Source organism: Eulemur rufifrons, chromosome 30, assembly GCF_041146395.1.
Source record: "Eulemur rufifrons isolate Redbay chromosome 30, OSU_ERuf_1, whole genome shotgun sequence".
NCBI lineage: Eukaryota > Metazoa > Chordata > Mammalia > Primates > Lemuridae > Eulemur > Eulemur rufifrons.
The window spans coordinates 118,738,953-118,760,366 of record NC_091012.1 but is presented as its reverse complement, the minus strand read 5'-3'; the positions used below and the strand labels follow the sequence as shown (position 1 = coordinate 118,760,366).

The following is a 21,414-nucleotide window of genomic DNA, read 5'->3' as shown; positions in this document are numbered from 1 at the left end:
CAATTACCTCTGCTGGTGCACAAAACGTCCTCCAAGTTATTTCCATTATGATATCATCCACACCTAGCTCACCCCCAATCTTCAGGTTTCCTCCACCCACTTGACCCTCTACTCACTTCCAAGTGCTCTTACCAGCACTCTAAATTTCTCAACAGTATGTCTTCCTGTCACATGCTACTTGCCAATTTCTAGTCCCAGATAAAATCCATTATTGCCTTTCCATAACTAGAGAAATATATACTAATACATATATACATAATAACATATATTAAATACATATGTATACATTATACATACACATACAACTGATCAGTTCATAAATTTATTCCATCACACCTCAGCTATCTCAAGATAAATTCTGTCTTCCTGAAGTATGCTCTCCGACCACTCTCAATACTTAAATGGCTTGACTGAACCTATTAAAGTTCCCAAGGCTTAGTCATCAAATCTAATGGCCTTTTTCTTAGTCTATATTCTCTTTGACATTTCTATAGTATTAGACACTGCTCACCATTCCCTTCTCTTTTTTAATAGTTCATTTTTTTTAGAAATTGCATACATAGTAAAAAAAAAAAAGCCATAAATGGTACAAAAAAATATACAGTCATGTGTTACTTAATGACAAGGATATATTCTGAGAAATGCATCATTAGGCAATTTTGTCATTGTGCAAACATCTTATAGTGTATTTACACAAACATATATGGTATAGCCTACTACACAGCGAGGCTATATGGTGGTAGCTATAGCCTATGGCTCCTAGGCTACAAAACTGTACAGCATGTTACTCTACTAAATACTCTAGGTAATTGTAATATAATGCTAAGTATTTGTATATCTAAACATAGAAAATGTATAGAGAAAATATGGTATAAAATATAAAAATGGTACATCTATATAGGGCACTTATCATGAGTGGAGCTTGCAGGACTGGAAGTTGCTCTGGGTGAGGCAGTGAGTGAGTTGTGAATGAATGTGAAGGTGTAGCCCTAGGACATTAATGTATACTACTGTAGACTTTATAGACACTGTACATTCAGGCTACACTAAATTTATTTAAAAACTAAGTAATTGCACTATGACATTACAACAGCTACACATCACAAGGCAATAGGAATTTTTCAGCTCCATTATAACCTTTTTTTTTTAATGTGGCCACTTTTTCAGCTTATTTGTTTATTTATTTATTTAGGGCATGACATTGAACCCTACTTTATCTGTACCTTTTTTTACTGTTTTTATTAGTTCAAAATATGACGGGGGTGCAAATGTTTTTGATTACATAAATTGCTTTTGTTATGCTTGAGTCAGGGTTATAAGTGTGCCTATCACCCAGATAGTGTTCATTGTACCCGTTAGGCAGATTTTCACCCATCCCCTCCTCCCCCTCCCCCTTCTTGATTTCCACTAAGTTTTACTTCCCTCTGTGCACATGTGTGCTCATCGGTTAGTTCCAATTTAATAGCGAGTACATGTGATGTTTGTTTTTCCATTCTTGAGATACTTCACTTATGAGAATGGTCTCCAGTTCCATCCACATTGTTACAAAAGGCCTTACTTCATCCTTCTTCATAGCTGAGTAGTATTCCATAGTATACATATGCCACATTTTGTTAATCCACTCATGAATTCATGGGTACTTGGGTTGATTCTGCATCTTTGTAATTGTGAATTGTGCTGAAATGAACATTTGAGTGCACATGTCTTTTTGATAAAATGACTTCTTTTCCATTGGATAAATACCCAGTAGTGGGATTGCTGGATCAAATGGTAGGTCTACTTACTGTTTGACTTCCTGAAGTATGCTCTCCGACCACTCTCAATGCTTAAATGGCTTGACTGAAACTATTAAAGTTACCAAGGCTTAGGAAGAATCTCCATGATGTTTTCCATAGAGGGTGTACTAATTTGCAGTCTGACCAACAGTGTATAAGTGTTTCTTCTCTCTGCATCCATGCCAGCATCTATTGTTTTTGGACTTTTTAATAAAAGCCATTCTAGGCTGGGCGCGGTGGCTCACCCCTGTAATCCTAGCACTCTGGGAGGCCGAGGTGGGTGGATCATTTGAGCTCAGGAGTTCAAGACCAGCCTGAGCAAGAACGAGGCCCCGTCTCTACTAAAAATAGAAAGAAATTAAATGGACAGCTAAAAATATATATAGAAAAAATTAGCCGGGCATGGTGGCACGTGCCTGTAGTCCCAGCTACTTGAGAAGCTGAGGCAGGAGGATTGCTTGAGCCCAGGAGTTTGAGGTTGCTGTGAGCGAGGCTGACACCACGGCACTCTAGCCCGGGCAACGGAGTGAGACTCTGTCTCAAAAAAAAAAAAAAAAAAAGCCATTCTAACTGGAATAAGGTGATATCTCATTGTGGTTTTAACTTGCATTTCCCTGATCATTAGTGACGAGCATTTTTTCATATGCTCATTGGCCATTTGTCTATCTTCTTTTGAAAAACTTCTGTTCATGTCTTTTACCCACTTTTTAATAGCATTGTTCGTTTTATTTCTTGCTGATTTGCTTGGGTTCTTTGTAGATTCTGGTTATTAGCCCTTTATCAGATGTATAGCTTGCAAATATTTTCTCCCATTCTGTAGGTTGTCTGTTTGCTCTGTTGATTATTTACTTAGCTGTGCAGAATCTTTTAGTTTAATCATGTCCCATTTATTTATTTTTGTTGTTGCTGTGATTGCCATTGGGGTCTTCTTGAAAATTCTTTGCCTAGGCCAATAACTAGGAGAGTTTTTCCAACATTTTCTTCTGAAATTCTTATGATTTCATGCCTTATATTTAAGTCTATTATCCGTCTTGAATTAATTTTTGTGAGTGATAAGAAATGTGGATCCTGTTTCATTCTTCTGCACGTGGCCATCCAATTCTCCCAGCACCATTTATTGGATAGGGCCTCTTTTCCCCAACGTATAGTGTTGTCTGCTTTGTCAAAGATCAGTTGGCTGTATGTGGATGGTTTTATATCTGACTTCTCTGTTCTATTTCACGGGTCTGTGTCTCTCTATTTTTGTACCAATACCATGCTATTTTGGTTACTACATGCTTGTATTATAGTTTGAAGTCTGGTAATGTTATGCCTTCAGATTTGTTCTTTTTACTTAATATTGCTTTGGCTATTCAGGCTCTTTTCTGCTTCCAAATGAAGAGTAGAATTATTTCTTCTAGATCTGTGAAATATGATATTGGCATTTTGATGGGGATTGCATTGAATCTGTAAATCATTTTGGGTAATATGGATATTTTAACAATGTTGATTCTGCCAATCCATGAGCATGATATGTTTTTCCATTTGTTTGTGTAATCTACAATTTCTTTGCTCAGTGTTTCATAGTTCTCTTTGTAGAGATATTTCACCTCTTTGGCTAACTATTGCTAGATAATTTATTTTCTTTGTGGCTATTTTGAATGGTATTGAGTCTTTGATTTGACTCTCAGCTTGACTGTTATTGGTGTATCCATTATAATCCCATAGGATCACTGTAATATACACGGTCTGTTGTTGACCAAAATGTTGTTATTCAGTGCATGGCAGTGCAGTGAAAATTAAACCTCTTTTGCTATCTGATCTCTAGCTCTCAGGTCTCCTCTCCAGGGGCAATCACTATTGTCAGCTTCCTGTGTATCAATCCAAAGATTATATATGTCCTCTTTTTTTTTTATTTCAGCATATTACAGGGGTAGAAATGTTTAGGTTACCTATATTGCCTTTGCCCCCACTCGAGTCAGAGCTTCAAGCATGTCCATCCCCCAGACGGTGCACACCCCACCCATTAAGTGTGAATATATCCATCCCCTCCCCACACATCTGCCTGATACCCAATGAATATGACTACTATATGTGCACATTAAGTGTTGATCAATTAATACCAATTTGATGGTGAGTACACATGGTGCTTGTTTTTCCATTGTTGTGATACTTCACTTAGTAGAATGGACTCAAGCTGTATCCAGGATAATACAAGAGGTGCTAGATCACCATTGTTTTTTGTGGCTGAGTAGTACTCCATTATATGTCTTCTTTTGTATACACATAGTAGGATACTATATGTATTATTCTGTCCCTTACCTTGTTATGTATAAATTTGTTGCTGTCAGTACTTGCAGACCAACCTCATCTTTCCTAATAACTACATAGATTTCCAGTGTGTGGATGTTTCATTAATAATGTATTGAAACAGTTCTTCATTGATGTAGCCTATCCTTTAGGAAGGTCTGCTTACCACCATTCATGTGATTTTGTGTCATTACACACTGCTAGTTATTCTCCTACCTTTCCGCTTTCTCCTTTCTAATCTCTTTCATTGGCTTCCTGTCAACCATCCATTTCTTAGAACTGAACTTCTCGGTCTTTTCTTTTTGTTTTGTTTTTTTCCAGTATCTTATCTTGGTGAACTCATCACTTGTCATACTTTCCAATATCTTCTTTGGATAATTTGTGTAACTATATCTACAGTCCTGATGCCTCTCTCTTATGATCACCAGATTTTCATTTATGAATGTTTGGCTACTTCACATAAATAAAGCCAAATCTTTAATCTTTTTGCCCCCAAATTCACATCCTTAGTTATCTTTATAGCATTACCGAAGCTCAGTACCTTCAAGTTCTCTCTAATTTCACCTTATCCCTGATCTCCACAAACAATTAGTCAACAATGCCTGCCAAGTCGATACAATAAACCAGAGTCATTTATAACTGAATTCGATTTGTGCCGCTAAGAGAAGTAAACAAAACAAAAAGCAGCAGTGCCCATATGGCAATACATAATGGTATAAAAACAAACTGTTTTCATAATAATGTGTAACTTATAACATCTTTCAAAACACAATCCTATTGTCCCATATTCACTTTTCACAGTTTGTCTTAGTAATTTTTATAATCATTATTTCCTGCAGACACAATTACAATATTATATATGAGGCTTTAATGCACTTCCTCTGCAGAAGATTAATTTTAATTGACATTCTATAAAAATTAACATGAACATATTAGAATTTAGGAACATGTTACACATCCCATAGAGTAAAATTAATATGACATTTAAAAATTCTTAGTTATACTTCAGTAGGTCTAATTTATACCAAAGAAATCCATAAGGTAAGCTCTGGGCCATACTCCTTATCTTGAGGACGGGATGACAGATTATAATTGCTTTATTAAGTACAACATTCTGAATTCCTGTGAAGCTGTAATGGCTTGTTGTGCACTAGAGATTTTGTTATTTAGGATATAATTGATTGTAATGTATACTGTTTGCTCTTGAATAACTCCCATTTTCCACCTCAGAGAGATTTTCATTTTGGCATCAAATTACCGCATTTGTAAAGTTTCTGAAGCACTTTGAAATTCTTTCAGTTGAAAAATGATTTAAAATGAAATATGATATAAATTAAAGGAACAAATTGAATTTAATCCCATATGTTTCATTTTAAGGCCATGTCCAATACATGAAAGAGGTCATTTTTGTTGTCTATTACCCTTTAGTTGGCATTAATGAGAGGTATCAAGGCAAGTACCTGAATGTTTAAGGAATTAGCAATCCCATGAAATATTTTGATTTCTGCTTTCTAATTGTCACCCTCTGCTCTTACGTGATACTATTTGCCTTAATGATCTAGCCAAAATCCCTAACACCAAAACTCAAATCTGTCATTAACTTGAAAGTAAAATACCCCTAGAAATACTTGACAGAGTTTTGCTACACGTGCTTGTTTCTTTTCAGCTCATTTTAACAAACTTCTGCCTCTCTTTCCTAGTTTTTATATTTTCCTCTGTTAACCTCTTATCTCTCCCCTGATTTGATTTTCAGGTTTGGGGACACAGAGATACTTCCTCCTCAAGCCAAGATAATGCTATATTCACTGTACAATAAATTGGCCTTGAAGCAAAAAAAAAAATTGTTCTATTCTCTAGTTGAACAACTGAGAATTTCCATTTTACAGATACTGTGTATTTACCTATTCTTTGAAACTCACACAAATAAATATTTGCATGAACTCAGCTTTGGCCTTGTAATAATTTATTTCTGTTAAGACCAGGAGGCCAAATCTGTGGAGAATCTCAATTTTCATGCTTTGATTTTTATCCTAAATCCAAGCCAATCATTAGGCTCTCTTTTGTCTGACTTTCAGACTTTTGAAAGGAAGGAAAAGGGAAATGAATATTTTGGTATTCCTTCTTGTTTGTGTCTCTGTAAAGGATTGAATTAGATGAAAAGGATACATTAAACCAATAGGTTAAAATTGTGTTTTGAGATAAAATATGGATTCCATTCTCCTTAGCATCCCTGTCTCTGCATTTTTAGATAATCTGAGCTATAACACAAAGAATGAGCAAAGTAAGACTTCAAATCCAAAGGTGGTAGTGAGCTCCCAAAATGCATCTCTCTCTTCCAACCTGTTTTAGGACAGTGGCTCTGGAGAGCAAAGGGTCCAAGCAGTTTAAATATTGTTTTGTATCCAGGATTCTAATGAAAATTTTAGTTTCTATCACCATGTAGTTGTCAGAAGTTCAGAGGTTCCTTCAAGCTGACTGAACAATTCTTAGACCCTGGCCCAGAGGTAAAAGGGCCTAGAAAAATTAAACCTGAATAATCTTTGTGTTCTTTAATCTCATCAGACTGTGCAATTTGGGAAGGTTTCTTAAGAAAGAGGGATTACACACTCCAAAGCCAAGCAGCGGTTTCTATGTCCCAGAGAAAGTTCCAGATTTATTAAAAATTGACATTCTCTTCAGAAAGCTTTTTCTTAGCTTTTCCCCCTTGATTCTATTTTTATCATGCCATAGCACTGGCTCATGTTAACAAAGGCAGCCAGGGACACGTGAGGCCTGTGGGGGAGAAATTGGAACTTTAGTCCAAATAGCATTATTTCACAAAACAATGGAGAAGTGAAAATAGTGCCGTTGAGTTCTTAAGTCTCCAGATTTCCAGCCGTTGTGGAGAAGCTTCTGGGGTAGAAATTTTCCATCTCTGTCTCTCACTGGCTACATCAAACCCATCTTCAAGTCCTGTACCTCTCCAAGTAAAATTCAAGCAGATGTACCTATTGTATTATAGATTCAAGAGCTAGCTTTGTTTAGCAACTTTTTTTTCTGTTGACAGGTACCACATTTACAACAACAAAGCAATTTCTATTTTTTGTAAACTTTCCACTGCTCTTTAACTCCTGCGGTTGAGAATAAAGATGTTTGAGGCTAATAAAAACCACCTTTGAAGATAAATTTTAAATCAACAAGTCCCTCTGCATTCACATTTAGTAGAACTCAATTAATTAGTTTTGAAGTTTAAAGAAAGAAAATCTTTCTATCATCTCTCTTGGAGGAATTACTATGATGTAAATCATGATGCAAGCTTTCTTTGAGGGGCTCATTATCAGAAATTCCAATCAAATAATGAGATTAGGCCAGGTGCGGTGGCTCATGCCTGTAATCCTAGCACTCTGGGAGGCAAAGGCGGGAGGATCGCTTGAGGTCAGGAGTTCGAGACCAGCCTGAGCAAGAGCGAGACCCCATCTCTACTAAAAATAGAAAGAAATTATATGGACAGCTAAAAATATATATAGAAAAAATTAGCCGGGCATGGTGGTGCATGCCTGTAGTCCCAGCTACTCGGGAGGCTGAGACAGGAGGATCGCTTGAGCTCAGGAGTTTGAGGTTGCTGTGAGCTAGACTGATACCATGGCACTCACTCTAGCCTGGGCAACAGAGTGAGACTCTGTCTCAAAAAAATAAAATAAATAAAAAATAAAATAAAAAAAACTTTGACTTGTAAAAAAATACATTAAATCAAATAATGAGAGATATAAGTACTTAATTGTGCAGATATCATGTCAAATTGATTTACAGATAGATCTCTTGGCTTTACTTTAAGGTCTTTTAGAATTTAAGTACTCTTTGTTACCCCCCAAAAAAGAAAAGAAAAGAAAGGTAACTATATAGGATGACTGGGATGTTAATTTGCTTGACTGTAGTAATCATTTTACTATGTATAGTATATCAAGATAAGTATATCAAAACATCATGTTGCACACCTTAAATATATGCAACTAAAAATGATCTTTTAAGGCAGTGCTTTTCAGACTTGGACATGCATATGAATCACCTGGGACTCTTGTTAAAATTCAGATTCAGTATATCTTGGGTGGGGCCTGACATTCTATATTTCTAGCAATCTCCCCAGGGATGACAATATTGCTCATCTGCAGAGGACCTCACTTTAAGCAGCGAGGTTTTAAGGCACCTGTGTTCTGCAACTTAACGTGAGGCTTTATTCATAGCTTTTAATTGAAGAATGCTTGCTATATATGCAGTATTAACTAAAAGCTTGATTTGTGTCACTTAATCCTCAAAATAATCCTATAAAGTGTGAATATTTTTAAAAATAAAGAAAGTTTGTCTTTCAGAGAGGTTAATTACTTTGCCCAAGGTCACACAGCAAGTAAGTGCCAGGGATTTGGACCCAGGTTTTTCTGACTCCAAAGCCAGAGCACTGTTCTCTATGTATTATATATAATGTCCTGTACAGAGCATTGAGATATGATGAAAACATTCTACCCTTCAGAATCAACTGTACAATGGCAAAAATCAGACATATATATAAAAATATAAATCACAGGTTTTAAAAGTCTTGTGCAAGTATCAAAGAAGTATGGATTATTGAGTTAGGAATAGTAACAAAATAGGAAAGGATAAAAATTAATCAACAATATATTTCTATAAGATTACTTTGGACTAACTCTCATTAATGTACGTCTTGATGGAAGAAGTAGATAATTATGGCCATTCTAACCACTGCCACATGTAGATTATAATGAAAGGGAAGTTGGAACTGTTCTGAGAGTTGGGGTTGGGGGAGAAAGGTCCCTTTAAAGTCTCCACTTGTATGATTATGTAATTTAAAATTTAAACTAGCCATTTAAAAATAATTTCTATAAATTACGTGCTCACGGTTTTAAAAAATATATACTGGTAAAGAGCTATTAAGAAAAAAGTCTCCTCCCCTAACACCCTCATTTCTATTCTCTAGAGGAAAGCATTGTTTTCAATTTTATGGTTATCTTTTTGGCAGAACTAAGTTTTTCTTATAGATTTTTACGTTTCAGTGTGAGCCTTGTTGAACCCGAGTTATATTAAAGTAATGTTCCATATAGAATTATTAATATTTTGTACCTTTTTAACATTGAGAGCTAGACTTGCTCACTACTATATTCAATTCAGAAAGTACTTATTGAGCATGTATTAAGAGCCAGGCATTAGGCATTTAGCACATAAAAACTACCAGGGCTTGATTCCTACCTTCAAAGAGCTTGTATAGAGTGATTTATATTTCTTTGACCAGGAAAAAATGACTGTGGCACTGTAGACAGGAAATTACTGTTTAATACTGACAGTGCCCTCTTCCTCTTTTACCAGAAGAGAAAAAGTCGGAATTTGAGAGTGTATTCCCTTCAGGCAAGTTTCACTTCTCCACCGTGATTCCCGTAAACCACTTTCTAGTCTGCACTCCAAGCCAATCCGTTCAAACTCCTTCCTGGATCTATTTTCATTCTTACAATTCATAAAAAAATGACACTGTTGTATTTACAAAGCTCTTATCCTAAGTACGAGATCAAATAAGAAGAACTGGTACTTGCTGGCCCTCTAACAGGTCCCACTGAACACTTAAGCTAAGAAGTTAGCTGCCTATGCAGAATTCATTCACCCAACCCAAATTTATAAAGTGTCCTCCACAAAACTGCATGAAATGTGAGTAGCCTGGGATAAGAGACCCTCCATACAAGAATAGTCCCTTGTCAGACAGGAAACTACTCTGTCTTGATTCCTTTAAAACTTTAAGTTTTAAAGTCATTTCTGCAGCAAAATCTTGCATTAAAAGGTAGCTGCCCAGGGGAAGTTTTAAGGTGTGTACCCCAAACTTCTGTGGGTTGAATTAAGTTGAATAATACCTTTGTTAGCAACCAATGCCTTCATGTGTTGTTGAGTTTTAGGTTTGCTAGTATTTTGTTGAGGACTTTTGCATCTATGTTCATCAGAGATGTTAGCCTATAGTTTTCTTTTGTTGTTGTGTCTGTGTCTGGTTTTGGTATCAGGGTGATGATACAGGCCTTGTGGAATAAATATGGGACTATTCCCTCCTCAATTTTTTGGAATAGTTTAAGTAGGATTGGTATTAGTTCTTTGAATGCTTGATAGAATTCAGCAGTGAAGTCATCAGGTCATGGGTTTTTCTTTGATAGGAGACTTTTTATTACTGCTTCCATAACATTATTTCTTATTGGTTTATTCAGGCCTTGGATTTCTTCCTGGTTCAATCTTGGTAGGTTGTATGTGCCTAAGAATTTATCCATTTCTTCTAGGTTTTCCAATTTATTGGCATATAGCTGCTCATAGTAGTGTCTAATGATCCTTTGGATTTCTTCAGGATCAGTTGTAATGTGACCTTTTTCATCTCTGATTTTATTTACCTGGATCTTCTCTCTCTCTCTTTTTTTTTAGGGTAGCTGAAGGTGTGTCTATTTTGTTTATCTTTTCAAAAAAACAAGCTTTTGTTTTGTTGATCTTTTGTATTGGTTTTTTTTGTTTGTTTGTTTCAATTTCATTTATTCCTGCTCTGATCTTTATTATTTCTTTACTTCTACTAATTTTATATTTGATTTCCTCTTGTTTTTCTAGTTCTTTGAGATGCATCATTAGGTTACTTTTCTACTTTTTTGATGTACGTACTTATTGCTATAAATTTTCATCTTATTTCTGCTTTTACTGTTTCCCATAGGTTTTAATATGTTGTGTTTTCATTTTTATTTGTTTCAAGAAATTGTTTAATTTCCTTCTTAATCTCTTCATTGACCCACTGGTCATCCAGGAGCATGTTGTTTAATTTCTATGTTTGTATATTTGCCAATGTTCTTCTTGTTATTGATTTCTAGTTTTATTCCACTGTGGTCAGAGAAAAAATACTTGGTATGATTTCAATTTTTTTGAACTTTTTGAGACTTGCTTTGTGGCCTAACGTACTGTCTTTTCTTGAGAATGAACCATGAGCTGAGGATAAGAACATGAATTCTGCAGCTGTTGGATGACATATTCTGTAAATATCTATTAGGTCCATTTGGTCTATAGAGCAGGTTAAGTCCAATGTTTCTTTGTTGATTTTCTGTCTGGGTGATCTGTCCAATGCTGAAGGTGGGGTGTTGAGGTGTCCAACAATTATTGTATTGGGGTCTATTTCTGCCTTTAGCTCTGATGATATTTGCTTTATATATCTGGGTGCTTCAGTGTTGGGTGCATACATATTTAAAATTGTTATATTCTCTTGCAGAATTGACACTTTATCATTATATAATGACCTTCTTTGTCTCTTTGTACAGTTTTTGTTTTGAAATCTATTTTATCTGATGGAGGTATAGTTATTCCTGCTCTGTTTTGGTTTCCATTTGCATAGAATATCTTTTTTTTTTTTTTTTTTGAGGCAGAGTCCCGCTCTGTCACCCTGGCTAGAGTGCCATGGTGTCAGCCTAGCTCACAGCAACCTCAAACTCCTGGGCTCAAGCAATCCTCCTGCCTCAGCCTCCCGAGTAGCTGGGACTACAGGCATGTGCCACCGTGCCCGGCTAATTTTTTTCTATATAGTTTTAGTTGGCCATCTAATTTCTTTCCATTTTTTTTTTAGTAGAGACGGGGTCTTGCTCTTGCTCAGGCTGGTCTCGAATTCTTGAGCTCCAACGATCCACCTGCCTCGGCCTCCCATTGTGCGAGGATTACAGGCGTGAGCCACCGCACCTGGCCTGGAATATATTTTTCTGTACCTTTATTTTCAGTCTCTGTGTGTCTTTACAGATGAAGTGTGTTTCTTGCAGACAATATATAGTTGGCTCTTAGTTTTTAACCATTCAGCCACTCTTTGTCTTTTGATTGGAGAGTTTAGTCTGTTCACATTCAATGTTGTTATTGACAGGTAAGGACTTACTACTGCCGAGTTATTATTTGATTTCTGGTTGCTTTGTGGTCCTCTCTTTCTTTCTTCCTTCCTCTCTTCCTTTGTTAAAAGTGGTTTTCTCTGTACTGTGTTTTAATTTCTTGCCTTTTATTTTTAGTTTATCTATTGTAGTTTTTTTTTATTTCAGGTTACCATGAAGCTTGCAAAAAACATTTTATAACCAATTATTTTAAACACACTCTGCTTACAAACAAACAAATAAACAAGCAAAGAGAAATCTAACAGAAATTCTACCCTTTAACTCCATCCCCCCTTTTTAATTTTTGTTGTTTCCATCCATATCTTTTTATACTATCTAGCTCACAAAAAGTTATTATTATTTTTGAAAGATTGGTCATTTAATCTTTCTACTCGAGATATAAGTGGTTTATTCACCACAATTACAGCAATAGAGTATTCTGTATTTGTGTCCTTACTGTTATCAGTGAGTTTTATATCTTCAGAAAATTTCTTATCGTTCATTAACATCCTTTTCTTTCCAATTGAAGAACATCTTTTAGCATTTCTTATAGGATGGGTCTGGTGTTGGTGAAATCCCTCAGCTGTTGTTTGTCTTGGAAAGTCTTTATTTCTTCTTCATGTTTGAAGTATATTTTTGCAGGATATAATATTCCAGGGTTAAGGGTTTTTTTTCCTTCAGCACTTTGAATATGTCATGTCATTCTTTCCTGGACTGTAAGGTTTCCACTGAGAAGTCTGCTGCCAGATGTTTTAGAGCTCCTTTAGGTGGTTTTCTGTTTGTTTGTTTGTTTGTTTGTTTGTTTCTTGCTTCCCTTAGAACTTTTTCTTTATCGGTGACATTTGACATTTGGAAGCTTGATTATTAAATGCCTTGAGGTAGTCTTGTTTGGGTTAAATCTTCTTGGTGTTCTATGACCCTCTTGTACCTGAATATTGGTATTTTTCTCTAGGTTTGGGAAGTTCACTGTCATTGTTTCTTTGAATAAATCTTGTACCCCAATCTCTCTCTCCACCTCCTCTTTAAGGCCAAAAACTCAGATTTACTCTTTTCAGGCTATTTTCTAGATCTTGTAGCTATGCTTCATTCTTATTTATTCTTTTTTCTTCTTTCTCTTCTAACTGTGTATTTTCAAATAGCCTGTCTTCCAGCTCACTAATTCTTTATTCTATGATGCAGTTGTATCAATTGAATTCTTAAGTTCCAGAATTTCTGCTTTTTTATTATTATTTCAGTCTCTTTGTTAAATTTCTCTGATAGGATTCTGAATTCCTTCTCTGTGTTGTCTTGAAGTTCATTGAGCTTCTTTAGAACAGTTACTTTGAATATTTTGCCTGAAAGGCTGCCTGTCTCCATCACTCTGGGATTGGTCACTGGCACCTTATTTAGTTCATTTTGTGAGGGTATGTTTTCCTGGATATTGTTGATGCTTGTGGATGTTCATCAATGTCTGGGCATTGAAGAGTTAGGTATTTGTTTTAGTCTTCACAGTCTGGGCTTGTTTGAATCTGTCCTTCTTGAGAAGGCTTTCCAGATATTCAAAGGGAATTGAGTGTTGCGATCTAAGTCCTTGATCACTTAAGTTGTATCAGCACTGGGAGTGCCCCAAGCCCAGTAATGCTGTGACTCTTGCAGACTCCTGGTGGTACTGCCTTGGTGGGCTTGGGTAAGATATAAGACAACTCCCTGGATTACCAGGCAAAGTCTCTCATTTGCTGCCTTCACTCTCTGTGCTGGGTTGCTGGAGTTGGGAGAGTGACGTGGGCACTCCCTTGTGGCCACCAGCACCAGGTCACACCTGAAGCCAGCCCATTGTCATATAAAGCCTGTGGTGACTGGCTACTTTTGATGTTTATCCAAAGTCCAAGGGCTCTTTAGTCAGCAGGTGGTGAATCCTGCCAGGACTGGGTCCTTCCCTTCAGGGCAGCATGTTTCCTTCTGGCCCGGGGTGGGTCCAGGAACCAAGGCCTGGACTCAGTGGCTTCAGGAGTCTGCTTGGTACTTTATTTTACTGTTGCTGAGCTGGTACACAAGTTGCAAAACAAAGCCCTCTGAGCTCTTCCCTTTCTTTCCTTGAGTGGAAGAAGATTCTCCCTGAGTCATGCTGCCTATAGTTGGGGGAGGCATGACACAGACACTGGCTTGGCCACAGCTGATAGAATCTTACTGGGTCATGTGCTCCACAAGTCCACTGGCTCTGAGCCAGCACAGTCACAGGAATTGCCCAAGAACTGCAGTTCTTGTGGCCAGACTGTCTTACGAATTTAGTCCAGGCCCCAGGCTGCTCTTTTTTGCTGGTGACGGGGCTAGCAGGAACTCAGGTTTCAGGATGGAGAATTTCCCACTGGCCAGACTTGTCAAAATGCTCCCCCATGGGCACTGGCAAACTTCTGCCCTGTGCTGTGTTCCCCTGTGCCAGGGTGGCCCTCAGTTTCAATTCAAAGCCCCATAATCACTTCACTGTCTCTCTCCCCGGGCACATAGATTCTGCACTGGGTGCACTGGCATGGCCCTGCTGGGGGATAGAGGAGGGGTGGCATAGACAATGCAAGATTGTCTTTCCTGCCTTCTTCAATGCCTCTTTCCTTGATCTAATGTTAAAACCAGGTAGTGTGTTTGCTCACCTGATTTCTGTTTCTTCTGAAGATGCTTGCTTGCATGGATGGTTGCTGAATTGGGTGTTCTTGCAGAGGGACCATCGCTGGAGGTTTCAATGCAGCCATATTGCTCCACCACCTTCTCTCACCTGGTGAGTTTTTAAAAGTACATGTATATTAATGCCCAGGCTCCAAACTCAGAGATTCTAATTTATCTGGGGTGGGACCAGGCATTGGTATTTTTTAAAAGCTCCCCAGGTGATTACAGTGTTGAGCCATTCTAGTGTTCAGAAATAATAGTCTAAAGCAACAGTTCTAAAGCTTTTTGGTGTTGGGATCCCTTAACACACTTAAAAATTATGGAGAATGGTGCTCACCTGTAGTCCCAGTTATTTGGGAGGCTGAGGCAGGAGGATCACTTTAGCCCAGGAATTTAAGGCTATGGTGTGCTATGATCATGCCTGTGAATAACCACTGCTATCAACACAGTGAAACCCTGTCTCTAAAAAAAAAATTATAAGGCCGGGCGCGGTGGCTCACGCCTGTAATCCTAGCACTCTGGGAGGCCGAGGTGGGCGGATCCTTTGAGCTCAGGAGTTTGAGACCAGCCTGAGCAAGAGCGAGACCCCATCTCTACTAAAAATAGAAAGAAATTATATGGACAGCTAAAAATATATATAGAAAAAATTAGCCAGGCATGGTGGTGCATGCCTGTAGTCCCAGCTACTCGGGAGGCTGAGACAGGAGGATCGCTTGAGCTCAGGAGTTTGAGGTTGCTGTGAGCTAGGCTGACGCCACGGCACTCACTCTAGCCTGGGCAACAGAGTGAGACTCTGTCTCAAAAAAAAAAAAAAAAATTATGGAGAATGTCAAAGAGCTCTTGTTTAAGTAGGTTATATTGATATTATCCGTAAACAAAATTAAAACTTAGCAATTTTGAAACATTTATTGACCCATTTAAAAATCACAATAATAAACTAATTACATGGTAATATATTTAATAAATAACATAGTTTTGATAAGAAATTTATTTTTCAAAAAATATGTAGTGATAACAGTATCATCTTTTTTTAGTTTTACAAATCTCCTTAATGTCTGCCTTATAGAAGACAACTAGATACAGCATTTAATCTATTGAGATATGTTGTTTTAATTGAAGACTTCAACTTGAAGTATATAAAGAAAATCCAGGCTCCCAGAAATATGCACTTGGAAAAGGAAAGAGTATTTTAATAGGCTTTTCAGATAATTGTGGATATTCTTCTTTGACACAATACCAAAACTTGACACGTCGTAATTTCTTAAAGGTTGTTTGTAATGTGGAATCAGAAACTGTATAAATGAACTTTTCATACTCCATTATACTAAAATCCATTGACCTGTCTTAAGCTTTGAATGTATCTTTTACTCATGCAAGATTTTATACTATGCACTGATCATTTAAAAAATATTATTGATTTCCTGAGTTATGCAGCTCTTCTAAAAGCTGACACATTTCATATTGTATAATATCAAAAACTCACATTTGTTAACCTCACACCTAATCTCATCAGAAAAGTCTGTAAGTATTGAGATGCTGTCAAGATCATGATAGTAGAATAAGTTTTCCAAAATTTTGATTTTTATTTGAAAACTTAAATTTTATCTTTGGCAACATATACTGTCAGTTGTTTTCCTGGAAGTGATGGATTCTCTTCATTCATTTCCAAGAAAATGTTTGCCAGATCTCCAAGTCTGAACAGCCATAGTTTGTCTGTCAGTTGTTCTTTCAAGTAAAAATGGTGTTTCTTGAGAAAAGTTGATAGTTCAGCTCTCAACCCAATCACTCAAATGCTTTTCTTGGAGGCATCTATTCTACTTCAATATGCAGCAGAAGTACTTTATGCATGTTTTACATCTCATAACAGAAAATATTTTTGTAAGTGTACTCAAAGGTCAAGATTTATTAATTTTTGCTGTTTCGTCAAGGACATTTTTAAATGAGATAGGCTTTTGTAAAACTGTGAATGTGTGGTGATGAAGAATGCAATGAGTACTAGTACAATTTGGTGCCATTGCCTTGATTCATGCTAAGGAGCTAGACTGTTTTTAAAATTGCTTTTGCACAATCAGTACAATTGTCAATACAGTGAAAAAGGCAAATAGTATCTTGGTATTATTATTATGAAATGGTTTTGACATTGACCCCCTGAAAGGGCTTTGGGGAGCACACTTTGAGAACTGCTGACCTACAAGAACATAAAACAGCATTATTAATAGTAGGGAAAGTGGGTAGGACAAGTTTAACATGCAGTTACCTACTTGTTGCTGAGATTGGAATATCTATCATACTTGAGTTATTTATTTATTTATTGTCTTATTTAAGTTTCATGGTAACATTCATGAAGTAGATATTATTAATATTTTATAAATAAATAAATTGAAGCTCAGAAAGGTTAAATAATTTTCTAAGATCAAGCAAGGATCAGTATTATTTTTTATTTCTAGTTCCAAATGAAGCATAGACTATATTCTAGATCTGTGAAGTATGACTTTGGTAATTTGATGGGGATTGCATTGAGTTTGTAAGTCACTTTGGGTAGTATGGACATTTGAACAATGTTGATTCTGCCTATTCATGAGCATGATATGTTTTTCCATTTGTTTGTATCCTCTGAGATTTCTTTCCTCAAAGTTTCATGGTTCTCCTTGTAGAGGCCTGGATCAGGATTTAAATCCATATCTCCCTGATTCTAAGCTTATGCTGTTGCAACGGTATCAAGTTGTTTTCCTTCTATTAAACCATTTTGTATTTAAATAACAACTATTAAGATATATTGAGCACTTATACACTAAAAACTGTTCTCAGGACTTTAAATATATGAACTCATTTTATTCTTCCAACAGATGGGTTCCTGTATTAGCCTATTTTAGACATAAGGAAATGAAGACCCAGAGAAGTTGTGTAGCTTTCTCAAGGACACAGAGCTAATAACTATTGTGCTAAGATTTTAGCCCAAGAGGAATGGCTTCAAAACCATTTTACTAAAACATCTCCTAAATAAAAACAGTAGTGGAAAACCTCAAATAAAAATTATAACTGACATACTTGTAATTATTACTTGAATAAAAGAACTACATAAATGCTTGAAACAAATACTTTTGCCTATTGCATTGAAAATGTCATGTGATCAAAAGGTCTTGGTTTATTTGTTCCATTTCCTCAAGGAGAGGCAAAAGCATGTGAGGAAAACCTTAAGTGTGTGGAAATTTAAGTAAGAAGTTAATTCACATAAATCACTGAGAATAGAGTCCTAAAAGGGGCATAGTTCAGTTTACATTTTCAGATTTTTGAGATCAGGATGTGGTGGCCAAGTCTGCAGATGGGAAAATGATGTGGTCTATGTCACACTGAGCATATATGACAGACACCTGTCAAAGAGCACACCTGTTCCTAGAGAAGACTAGGGTACTGGAAAAATCACGGGTGTGACAATAGGACCATTTCCTTTGTCATATACCATCACAAGAATTAGTCATCTTTGGGTATATTTCCTTTTTCTAAAAATAATAGCAGTTGTATTGTTACTCAATCTACCAATATGGGTTTATATGTTAACTTCCAAGACAAGAACTCTTTTTCCTAAGTGGAACTTCATTTCCCCAGCCAATGCAAGACTCCTCATCTAGAAAAAATGGTTGTTAATTTTTACCTATGAAAAAGCATAAAAATGCAAACAGCCCCCAACTTGGTCCTTCATATGTGCTCATGAAACTGCCTTCCTCTGGACCATGCCTGTGGTTGCAAAGCAGGAGTTCCTCCCCGTCCCCTCCCCATCCCCTGCCATATGCTGAGTCCTCTGCTGTGGACTCTGTATTTCTCTGCCACACCTGCATCTTTTCTCAGTCTCACCACCTGAGTTCTGGTTGCTCCTTCTTGCCTTTTCCAGGTAAAAGCAGGGTGGAGGGTTTCTGCAAGAAGGGAAGGGGCTTTGGGGGCAAGAAAACCCTTTCTCAGTGGGTGATAAAATCTACCAGCAAGAAAAAAGGAAAAAGAAAATCCTGTTCTGTAACTAAGGACGCCAAGCTTTCTAGCTGCCAATCCTCCCCTCTCTCTCTCCTTGCACTTGCCCTTTCCCCCTAAGGTTTCAGTCTCTGCTTATCTCAACCAAGAGCTCCCCAGTGATATGAATGAAAAAGGAAGGGACAACCAACCTGTCCTCTCCACAGAAACCCTCCTTTCCCCAGGCTCATCAACTCCTTCATCAACCCCAGCCCCTCAGCTCCAAACCCAATATGACCTTCTCCCTCCTCAAGCCTTTCCATTCTCCGTTAGCATCTCTACTTACTGACTCTAAAACTCCAGTCCCTGCCCAAATGGATGCCACTGGGAGCTTGGACCTGAAAACATCTACTCTCCCAGTTAGAGCTGCCTCAAGGGGTCAGGAACCTCTGAAGACATTTCCCCTAAAAGTATTGCTACACCTAGTGGCTCTCATCTACAGTTCTCGTAGCATAGTCTCCACCTCCACTCTGTTTAGATTGGTTTTTCTGCACTATCTTGGGAACCTAACTGCATTTTTCTCCACTCATTCATTCGACAGATATTTTCTGAAGACAGAGCTTATCCTAAGAACTATTTTAGGCATTGTACAAAACAAAGTCCCGACTTTCATACAAAGGACCAATCCATAGATCCAAGTTGAGGGCTGTCCCTGGGGGTAAGCAGAAATCCCTACCTCAACCCAATAATTATTACACAAAGATAGCCTGAGCCCCTCAGAAGGTTGGCAGAAGATGGTTCCCTTAGAAAGCAGGGAGCAGCCGTTAATTCTCCAAGATTTTTCACCTCTAGGCAAAGAACAGAGGAGGATCTGTGAAACACCAGAGCTCCAGTACAGCACTGCTAGAAAAGGTACTGAGAAAGGGTTCTGGGCCCCCTGAGACAGCAAGAAAAGAGTCTCAGGGGAGGGGAGGTTAAGTCCCTCCTGGTATCTGTCTCAGCAATGGGAAAGAAGTCACCTCAAGCAGGGCCAGAGAAATAGGCCTGTAATGGCCTTGGGAGTGCCCCTCACATCAGGACAGCCCTGATGAGGAGAGGAGGACCACAAGAGGCAGAAGGACCAACTAAGACAGTTACTGGGATATATAGGCCACAAGGATGTGTTATGAAGCATAAATTGGGGATCGAAGTGAGGTAGAAATTTCCCCTTTCGACACATACAAAGTCAAATAAAACCAGGGATTCTTTAAGATTTCAATAGTTCTTGTTCATTCTCCTATGCAAATTTTTCTTTCCCTTCCTAGCTCCAGTGTGGCTGATCTCAGCTACTCCCATTCTTCCCAGTTTCTTCTCCTTCCAACTAGAGCTGAGCAACTTCATTGCCACCATGCCCCAGGCTCTAGCCAGTTCCCTAGCACCCACTCCATACCTCATGTTCTTTGCCTAACTTCTGTTCTCTGTGTCTCCTGATAGTAGGAGTTCTGAGAATCATTCAAAAGCATTTGAGTGTGTAGAGAATGTAGTCGTCTGTTTTAATTATTCTCACTCAAAAGGTGTTTTCCACTTTAATAGTTCTTGCGACCTAGTGAAAACATTGGAAATTTCAGTGAACTCAAATGTAATAGATCTCCAGGACCTAGTGTAAGTAAAACAACAAACCATCAGGGTGTTAAGTAGTGTTTGGAGTGTGCTATCCATTTATGTGGGAAATATACATATATATATATATATATGTATATATGTCTGTATATACAGTTTTAAGTACATATACTATTTCTGAGAGGGTATGCAAGAAGATAGTATTAATAAATACTTAAAGACAATATTATAGTGTGAGAGAAAGATTATTTTCCAATTATGTTACAAACAAGATTATTAAGAAAAAGTTTATCTACATAAGAATAGCCACCAAAATTTAACAGTGGTTAATTTTGCAATTGGGGAAAATTTTTTCTCCCCCTTCCGTTTTGCTTATTTGAGGTTTCTATTTTTTTTGATAGCTATGTTTTACTTGTATATTAAGAATAAAATGGAAAATAAAATGATTGGAAAATTGCTATATCTAAAAGACAAAATTATAGAAATACAAGGAACAAGAAAAATGCAAGGGAAAGTGGGAAACAGAGTACTCATAGAAACATACCATACATGTTCCCGTACATATCTTTCAAATAGCTGCCCAGTTTAAAGCTAAAACTATTTTCTATTATTTATTCACTAAATATACTGAGTGCCTCATTTTTTTGCTATAAATACACACCCACGATGCACAGTCTTGTGTCTATTCAGAAATCCTCAAACTCCCGAGAGACCTGAGACCTGAGAGCCCCCTCCTCAAGATATTCCCAGTCCAGGATCATCTAGGACATACTCATTTCCCAAGAGTAGCTGGTGTATAAATAAATACCTTTGACCCACTGCCCACACTGGGTTAAGTTCTGATTTCAGGAATGCCACCGCCTCCCCTTGAATGCACCATCAAAGCGCCTTGACCAGTAAGTCGAGTATTTCAGCAGACCCCTTTCTTAGTTTCCTGAAGCAATTTGTCACTTGCAGAAGTAGGGCAACACTTTGTCATTTTTACATTCCCTCGGCTATGGCACTACCATTTACCTCCTGCATGCTGTCTTGTCTTCTACATCATTCTTTCTTTATCTATCCAATCACTTAATCATCCACATCATAAGTACTTTTTGACCACACCCTCTGTGTTAGTGGCTAGGAAATAGCTCCTACCATGAAACAACTATCTGTTTTTGACTTCCCAGTTAGAGACTGCCAAGATTGACTAATAAATAGTTCCAAGTCAGAATATCATAAATACGTTAGTAGGGGAATTATTTAAAAAGTGCTATTAGAGTAATTAGTTATGA

The 21,414-nt window shown here is 37.4% G+C and overlaps 1 protein-coding gene across 1 annotated transcript in view; it reads right to left on the bottom strand.

The window, feature by feature from the left end:
* The window catches only part of TASL (TLR adaptor interacting with endolysosomal SLC15A4), a 34,042-nt gene extending 19,400 nt beyond the window's left edge, over positions 1–14,642 (bottom strand). Inside the window, exon 1 of the mRNA XM_069463847.1 lies at positions 14,587–14,642. The gene's annotated coding sequence lies outside the window, so the exon portion shown is untranslated. The remainder of the gene's footprint in view (positions 1–14,586) is intronic.
* Positions 14,643–21,414: the final 6,772 nt, after the last annotated feature.